Source organism: Notothenia coriiceps, unplaced genomic scaffold, assembly GCF_000735185.1.
Source record: "Notothenia coriiceps isolate Sejong01 unplaced genomic scaffold, NC01 NC01_scaffold00000662, whole genome shotgun sequence".
Lineage (NCBI taxonomy): Eukaryota > Metazoa > Chordata > Actinopteri > Perciformes > Nototheniidae > Notothenia > Notothenia coriiceps.
The window spans coordinates 22,482-30,031 of record NW_011333363.1 but is presented as its reverse complement, the minus strand read 5'-3'; the positions used below and the strand labels follow the sequence as shown (position 1 = coordinate 30,031).

At 41.5% G+C, this 7,550-nt stretch overlaps 1 protein-coding gene across 1 annotated transcript in view; it reads right to left on the bottom strand.

The window, feature by feature from the left end:
- LOC104955852 (DNA mismatch repair protein Msh3-like) overlaps positions 1 to 7,550 on the bottom strand; it is a 50,539-nt gene that overhangs the window by 33,674 nt on the left and 9,315 nt on the right. The window lies entirely within an intron of this gene.

The following is a 7,550-nucleotide window of genomic DNA, read 5'->3' as shown; positions in this document are numbered from 1 at the left end:
AATTAAGCAAAATAATTAAACAAAATGCCTCTTGAGGGCATGAAGTGACAAAAACTTTCAACATGTCTCCATTAAACCCAATTGTAAGTTCAGCCTCATCTTTCCCCACCACACCTTTAGTTAATCTGCCAAAAAGGCCACATTATTAACCCGAAAGTACACAAAAAGTACACTTCAGATGCTCAAGTTCCTTGACATGCTTCACGCTTTGAAATTTCACCGATATCTGTTACGGTTCTTCAACAAAACGTTCACATGTAAGAGGTATATCTCTCATTCAGAACAATAAAAACGCTCTCCTCTAACCGATTACTGCATATCACCATGGAAACCTTTGATCTCTGGACACGTCGTTAGCTCAAATATAAACACCTGTGTCATGGAGCACGATGATGTCATAACTCCAACTGACATGCTCAGAGCACCAGACTTCAGATAATGGTTAACGGTCCTGCCCTCAACAGCTCTACGTCAATTATGGGGTGTCATCATATGCCGTTTCCATGGAAACGCATCCAGCCATAAAAGACGATGTCGCTATAACTCCTATGAAAATGTTCAAAAAGGGCTCAAATATCACATGTGTGCTAACAGTCCAGCCATGAAGACATCGACGGGACAGTTTTGAGATTTCTTCAAATGCCGTTGCCATGGCACACAATGCTCACCATGAAACACGGTTTTCTCAAATCTTGAGTGAAAATGCTCCAAACGGCCCAAAACTTCACAGGTTTGGTAACGATGCAGCCATCAACGCATCTAAGCGTATTATGGGATGTCATCAAATGCCGTTGGCATGGCGACAGATCATTCGCCATTAAGTTACTTCAAAAGTTTGCAGTTAAAACATTCTGCTGCTTTTCCAAGCCTTTTTACTTTCTTTTCTTCTCTTATCACACATTCAAGCCCCCAGTGTTCATGTATCATTTCAATCTAAATTATTCACTTTCTTCTTACACATTACATTTCAGCATAGCAGTTTAACGTCAGCTTTTCAGCATAAAGCATTCCCACTAGCAATTTCTTCAGGAATTGCATTCTCTAGTTGTATCTATTAAGACTGTCTTGGAGTGCCTTGGAAACATTCCTTATCTTAGCATCATTACAGTTCTATATTGACCAAACCTGAGTTGGTGTTTGTGGTAAAAGTGACTTTCAATTTCAAATATAAAAAACTACAAGGTTTTCCAAAAACTTTGAATTCTTCCTTTGCATTAAAAATGAACTTTTAAGAAAATTCAACCGCAAAACACTGTCCCAAAAGGTTTTTGATAGATATTACAGTGAACACATTTTAATGGAACCACTTTCCTCTGAAGAACTTCTGACACAGTGTTAACTTTATTCTTATTTCTTTTGATAGTTTGGTTGAATACACTTCACTATGAATCCTTAAGCCGCTGAATTGGCTTCATGAGGCAGAGTGCATTTCACAGAAACACGATCAATGAGCAATCACTTGATGCAGCGGAACAAAAAAACAAGCACAGCCTGCTTGTATTTTCTAGATGACAAAAACATTTATGTTTATTTTTCTGGCAAGCATGTTAAAGATGAGACAATCATACATTATTAAATGCTTAGAAACAGGTTTAAAAGAATACATAAAGCACATAAAGTGACACAACGAGCCACTGCATGTTTTTCATTTTACTCATAAACGGGTGCACAAACGCTCCCAGGAAGTGATGAGTTGCTGAGCTTCCAGCTTTGTCTCCGCCAACAGGAAGACCACAAAAGTGACCTTGACAACGCAATTCAGATCATCTTTATTAGTGCAATTAAACAAAAATAGGTTGCTTGAGAAAACCTTAGGCCAACAAAAGAATCACACTTTTCCCCAAAACACCTCATTCACCTTGTTTCACCTTCATCGTCTGTGACAGGGTCAAGTTTATTCCTAGGACTGAGAATAATCCCTTCTAATCCCATTGTGTTCCTCCGCACACAGGAAGAGGTGTGTGAGGGAAAAAAGGATTAACAAGAGTTGTTTGACAAGGCCAGCGCGATTGTTCTCTCATAGTTCTGTACACTGCAGCTCTCCCTATCGTAGGAACTGTGAGACAATAAGGCTTTGTTGGAGGAGGTCTTTTTTTCCCTGATGATGATTGTCCTCATTATGATGAGAGTAGCAGTTAGCTCTGCATGTAGTTTTCAGTTATAGTGAGGAACACAAGCCAATGCAATGTATGGTGTCTGTTATTCTGCTGCTGCAGCACTATGTGATTAGACCTAATGGCTTGCAGATGTGTGTAATCGTCTTTTCTGTGGGTTTAAGCATGTTCTTACGTATTAACCCAGTAGGTGCCAAAGACATGTCAGCACACCACAAGAGCGTGTGTGTTTTAAAGGTAATTAACCTAAAAGTTGGAAATCTACTAATCGTACTACATATAGTTTATCATCCTGTAACCTAGAAGCAAATATGTAGATATTCAAACTGATTCAAAATAATCAAAATCATGTCATTTGTCACAGAATAGTGGTCAAGTACTTACAAAGCCTTGCATCACATAGCACCTCAGCGACTGCCTTTCTTTTTATGTTCCAACAAGAACCCTTAGATCCTCCACTGCCCTGCTTTTAGAAATCAAGAGAGATCTTGGGAGGCTGCGTTCTGCTTTTACGGCCCTAAACTATGGAACAGCCTCCCCATGGATCTTAGAACAGCAAACTCCCTTGAAATCTTTAAAAGCAAAATAAAAAGCTATCTTTTTAATATGGCTTTTAATTTGGGTTAACTTTCAATTCTCACTGGTATCAACAGTTCCTTCAGTAGGAAATCACATCTTTTAGTAGCATTGCGCACAAAATCTGAGAGAAAATCTGAATCGATCTGATTGGTCTGACTGTGTTATGCCTTTTACAGTATACTGGCCATTCGATAGAAAGATTACAGGAAATAAGTGGAGACAGAGAGATCTACGAGTTACTTGCAACACAGTTCTTGAGCTAAGTATTTATTGAGGATGTTGGGTAGCTCTACTGTACATCACTAGGGTGCCCCAACTAAGGTGCTTTTAGAACAGGATATTTCAGATCAGGATATTTCTTGGGAAGAAATGTGCACAAACCAACATACTTATAGACTGGAAGTAATTATTGTCAGCTTTAGGTCGGTGTAGAGAAAAAGAGTACTTCAGAAAAGCAAAGCAGTACCATGTGTGTCCATTGGTTGTTAAGTGGGGTCTATAAACATTTTAAGAGGTACATTGTCTTTCTTTTTTTACCTGGAAAAAAACAAGCATTTTAAAGAGCCAGTTAATGTCTACTGTAAAAAAAGCACAGCCTCACAGAATCCACTGTCCTCGCTGCCTCTTCTCTTTCTAATTGGGCTAAGATCCTGAGGAGAATCTGTTTTGATAATAAGCACTCAATCAATTCCCACTGCTGTGTCAAGCGTGATACACGCAGCGGTGGGAATTGCTTCATCTTGTGTGTGTGAGAGTTGTTGTGTGTTTATGAGCAAGAGGTAGACAGACATGGAGAGCCTCTGAGAGGAATAAGCAGACTTTGTGGGATGGGGGTAATGAGATGATGCGTAGGTGTCTAATAGGATGTCCTGTCGGAATTGATCCACATGATTGATTATCAATGACGATAAAGTGAATAATCTGAAGATTGGTTTTAAAGCTGTGTGGCTGCCTTCATAACTTTTTTTCCCCTGCCCACTCCTCTGCGCTACAGCACTTTTGACAAATATGCCAAACAGTGATTTTAGCATTATTTGGTGCGTACCATAGTGACCCTGCTGTGTGTGTTTTCTGGCGGAGGACTGAAACATGTATATGTGCAGGTATGCAGTGTGTGTGTGTGTGTGTGTTTTTTATTGTGTGTATGTGTGTGTGTTTTATTGTGTGTATTGAGTCCTGAAGGTTATAGAGCAGATTCTTCCATCCCTTCATGGTTGTTATGGAAACAGCTAAAGGAAACTGTAAAACTGTGAAAAGGACCTTTAACGACCGTGGACTCGCAGCAGTGATTATACCGTGTGTTTCTTGAGGCTTTCAAAAGTTCCCCGCCCATCAAAAATGCAATGAGAATTTATTTTTCAGAAATGTGGCTTAAATTAAAAAAAGGACCTGAGGGTTTTTTGCCAAGGGTCTTGAGATCCAGACCTCGGTGGGTGTTGTAGAGTTTTTTGAAATGTTGCATCCAAAATCCACTTGTTCCTCAGAGCTTTTGATCCAAACACTAATGGCGCATTTCCACTACAGTGGGTAGCCCCGTTTAAGCGTCCTTAATCGTCCTCAAGCGGCCAGGACAGTTTTTGGTGGCCTTTCCATATAGCGTAGCACTGGCTAGCGGGTACTTTTTCCCTCTTTTTCCGGCCCCATAAAATCGTGGATCTATCAGGCCAGGGCCAGGGCTGAACTAGTGACGTCAACAGTCTCGACTGCTGATTGGCTTCTGCATCTCGTCTTGCTATACGCAGCCTACTTTGAAACATCACTTTCCTGCTTGCTGCGATCACTTTCCTTCTTGCTGTGATAACAAGCCACACACCAAGAAACAAGTAAACGATCGCTTCCACATCCTCTATTGTTTTGTGAGTTGTGTCGCATTGAAGATGACGCCACTGCAGTTTTACCCAGCGTCGCTCTGCCCAAAAAGCCAGCCAAAAAGCCGATCGCCCCGCCTACACTGCGTTGCTACCCCAGGTCCTAAACTGTAATGTAAATGCGCCACGGCCTCGGACGGTCAGCGAGGCAGCCCGAGGCCTGAGCGAGGACGCTTAAACGGGGCTACCCCGCTGCAGTGGAAATGTGCCATTATATGATGGACAAACTAATTACTTAGATTTTCTTGCTGCAGAGATCAATTTAATGTTTTTTATGTAGCATTATTCTTTATTTGGATTTCCTTTATCTCTCTATATCTGGTTGCTAGTCCTCTGGTGTTCCCATGAAATAAAGATAAACTGCACTTTTAAATCACACGGCATCAGTGGAGCAACAAAGGTAAAGCAAATTAAACAGACATAAAAAACAAGTGAGTTTAAAGTGACTCTGCGAATCAAATAGCCTCAGTACTGACGGTAAACAACAAACAGTGGCATATATATGTTTCTGATAATATTGACCTCAGTTTAAAATGAAGTTCAAAAATAACATATTAAACAGAATTATTTATTTGCATTAGAAGAAATGTATCAATGGGAAGCCTTCTTTCTCTAGATTAAACTGGATGAAATGCAAAAGGGTGAGAAGGGTTGTGAGGCCAACACTGAACAGGATGCAAATCCTCTAAGTATCAGCTGTTCCTTCTAATATTTGATTTTGAAGGTTGTGTCATGTTTGTAAAAGTGAGTTTGACGTTGTGTTGTGGCTTGTTGTTTTGATTGAACACATTGGAGTGTTATTCTGGTCAATCAGAGCAACAAGAGAAACCAGGGCCAGAAAAACACTTGAAATGTGGCTGACAAGGTTTTGTTGTGACGTGATGATAAATGGACTCTATTTTCAGAAACAGTGTATTTGGCGGGAAGGCAGGACTCAATGCAGAGCAGCAGGACGCCCAGCTGGTGGAGCGAGTGTGTGTTTTTGCTGTACATCCGCTCATCAGAGGACGCACAGAGTGTGTGAACAGAGCTCTTCCTTTTCATCTCACTCTGTCCGTCCTTCCTGCGACGTAGTTTAGATCTGATTGTAATAATTTCCCCTGACAGACACGCACTATAAATTGGCTGATGAAATGCAGCAGCATGTGTGCCATGCCCCCCTCCTGTGTGGTGTGTGATGTAACCATGGTAATGTAAGTTCTGCAGGCTCCTGTCGGTAGTTCATTGATAACATGGCACTATATTCAAGGACAAACAGGACAGGAAAGACAGATTTAGAGGTGAGAAAAGCTGACTGGCAGATAGATTTGGCATCTGTGCTCCAGCTGGAGTCCTTGCTCTGTCAGACAGTCTGTATCTGTGGAAGAGCTCTCAAACGGGCTCTGAGGCTTGTGAAGAATTCAACATGTTGTCGTATCTCTGTAATCGGTGAATCTCCACTGACATTTGTAATCGACAGGTGGCAACGTCAATAATGTTCAAGGTTGTGTTATTCCACAGTAGGAGTCTTTTTGATTTTCAGTCATCAGACATAAATTACCGCTCAGGCGACAGTGTAACAGCATCTACCATAATTGTATCTAAAATGAGTTTATCAATACATGCATTTAGGGATGTCTAATACATGTATTTAATGTGTTGCTTCTCATAGCTGGGCCTAACGCAATACATTTTTTGTATATATGTTTATACTTTTATTTTTTAAAGGCCACTATAGCTATAAAATGCTCATGATGACTCAACAGATTATTGGTTTTCTGTTAAGCTATTATGGACTAATGATGATGGTTTGAGTGATGGCATGCTCTTCCTGTGGTCACTTTATATTTACATGTATTTTATTTTATTTGTGTACCTGACTGAATAACCTGGCTCAATCTGAGTACACTAAAATGTGTAACCAATGTCACTTATTTAGAATTTAAGGAATTGCGAAGTAGTCTTGATTCTTTATCCTGGTTTTTCTTCTTTGTTTTGGTATACAAAAAGAACCTACGGTTCTATTTCGTATATGGCTTCGCCCTCTAAGGCTATCGCTATTGGGTAATCCCCCTGCGCACCCGCGCAGCACTGAAACACTTGTAGTCCACGCCCACCCGCAAGGTGGGCCCCACACTCTGGCTTCCTTCCGGTATAAATAGGAAGGAGGCCCGACAATCTGCTCCCTCTTTTCTTCAGCAAACCTCGGCAGTTACTGAAGCACAGAACCATTAAACATCATGAGCAACAACTGCGTCCGAAATTGTCCCTCATGTGGCTCAGGATATATCATGAGCTATGACCAGCACGCAATGTGCGAATCCTGCCTGGGGCCAGAGCACGCGGACGCGGCTCTCAGCCAGCAGGTCGCTTGCTCACATTGTGCCCGTCTCCCATCAGCCGACAGGAAGCGAAGAGCAGACGCTCTAGCTGCTGCGGCCGACGAGGACGATTGGCCCGTCCAGGAGCGCGTGGACAGCAGCATGTCCCTGGAGCCGAGTGCCGGGCAAGGAGTCGGACGACTCCTACCCCGTCTCCCTCCATGGTTCACCGTGCGGTTCTCCCCTCCCTCCTCTCCCCGGACGACGGGGAGACAGAGTCGGAGCAGGGGTGGTTTGGCGGCCGAGCATGCNAATGTTACACATCTGTCTGACATTATTCGTGTAACACAACTTTTAAATCTGATTCTTACTTTTAGAGATATTAAACATTGTTCAGACCCTCTTTACCAAGGTCTGAACAATGTTTAATATCTCTAAAAGTAAGAATCAGATTTAAAAGTTGTGTTACACGAATAATGTCAGACAGATGTGTAACATTTTAAAGTTGGAAATAGATTTCTGAGTGAAAGTATGAAGGAGCAGTTAGCAGTTGAAGAAGGAGTAGTTAGCAGTTGAAGTTGCATGAAGATTGTTGAAGTCTGAAGAGTTTCTCCATTGACTTCCATGTTAAAAATGGGATGTATTATGGGATGTATCTCTGGAATTATGAAAGTTATGAATGATAAAAG